The following is a 1,749-nucleotide window of genomic DNA, read 5'->3' as shown; positions in this document are numbered from 1 at the left end:
CCGGGCTGGGGATTCGAACCCGCCACCTTAGGTGTATGTGGCTGGCGCCTTAGCTGCTTGAGCCACAGGCGCCGAGCCACAGAATTTTAAGAAGGTAGACTACAGTGGTTCAAAATAATTCCTAAAACACCTAAAGGAAAAAGTTAACATGCTAGTATATTTCTGGAATGTATTGAAGTGTTAAAGTAATAAATGGAACCAGGGTTTTTAAAGCTAAGGAGTTGAGACTCAAGGCAAACATTTTTCTACCTCAGGATTCCAAGGAATAGTGTTCCACAGGGTGTTGATTATTATGTACCATGAAAAAAATGGATTTAACAGGTGTATTTAATATAGATTAAATAGACATATTTAATACATTAGAGTACAAAACAATCTCTAGGACAATCTCTGTAAACAGGTGTATTTAATATGGATTAAATAGACTTGTATTTAATATGTTAGTGAGAGTACAAAACAATCTCTAGGACAAGAATATGTAATATTTCCCAAACTTTTTTGACCAAAGCATATGTACAAAAATTACCTGAACACAGATAATGGGGAACTTGAAGGATTCAGTGTAAAAGAGTATCTTGATTTGAATTTTCATATTGTGGGGGTTACGTGAGGCAGTTTTTCCTAGCTTAGATAATGGATGGCACTGGCTGATGAGGTAGGAGAGACCAGGGATAAATAGGAAAACTAAAATCTGGGAAGCAAGACAGGGAGCCTGTTGCCAGAGCAAGAAACGATGTGGAGTAGAAATAGGTATTTCAGTAGGGAAAAGGACAGCTTTCTAAAAAAGTAAAGTGAAAGTAGACAGATCTTTATAACTTGAGAGGATATAAGAGCTAAAGAAAGAAGTGTTGGTTCAGATGTGTGTGTCTTAGGTGCTTTTATCCAAGATAGGGAATGCAGGAGGACAATCAATATACATATATGTGTATCTATATGTGTGTGTGTGTGTGTATAAGATGCTTTGGGAACTTTTAACTGGAGATGTCTAATAGGTAGTTTGGTTACACTAATCTAAGGCGTGGCAGAAAGAACATAATTAACCAGAAAGGATGGATTTTTAAATCATCAACATTATAAGTGGTAGTTGAAACCATTAAGTTTAGGTGACATTATTTAGAGAAAATGAAGTGAGATTCTAACTATACTTCTTTTTTTTTTTTTTTTTTTTAGACAGAGCCTCAAGCTGTCTGGGTAGAGTGCTGTAGCATCACAGCTCACAGCAACCTCCAGCTCCTGGGCTCAAGCAAGTCTCCTGCCTCTGCCTCTCAAGTAGCTGGGACCACAGGTGCCTGCCACAATGCCTGGCTGTTTTTTGGTTGCAGCCATCATTGTTGTTTGGCAGGCCCGGGCTGGATTCAAACCCGCCACCTTAGGTGTATGTGGCTGACGCCTTAGCCACTTGAGCCACTGGTGCCGAGCCAACTATACTTCTTTATATCAAAATAAGTTCCAAGTGATCAAAACTTAAACATTATTTTTTAAACAACGAAACATGGAAAAGTTTATCAAAATCTTGGAGAAGAAAGCCTTTATAAGCAAAATGCAGGAACCATGATTGCATAAATACTAAAAATTTTATGTAGAAAAACAATCACCGTAAACAGAGCCAACAAAAAATAACATTTTAGGCTCAGTGCCTGTGGCTCAAGTGGCGAAGGCGCCAGCCACATATACCTAAGGTGGGGGGTTCGAATTCAGCCCTGGCCCACCAAACAACAATGATGGCTGTAACCAAAAAAAAAAAAAAAA

At 38.5% G+C, this 1,749-nt stretch overlaps 1 protein-coding gene across 2 annotated transcripts in view; it reads left to right on the top strand.

Annotated features, from left to right (window-relative positions):
• The window catches only part of PNPT1 (polyribonucleotide nucleotidyltransferase 1), a 47,794-nt gene that overhangs the window by 28,780 nt on the left and 17,265 nt on the right, over positions 1–1,749 (top strand). The gene's annotated exons all lie outside the window — the stretch shown is intronic.

The sequence above is a fragment of the Otolemur garnettii genome, unplaced genomic scaffold (genome assembly GCF_000181295.1).
Source record: "Otolemur garnettii isolate 467f Iridium unplaced genomic scaffold, OtoGar3 scaffold00024, whole genome shotgun sequence".
Classification (NCBI taxonomy): Eukaryota; Metazoa; Chordata; class Mammalia; order Primates; family Galagidae; genus Otolemur; species Otolemur garnettii.
This window is presented reverse-complemented; position numbering and strand designations above follow the sequence as displayed.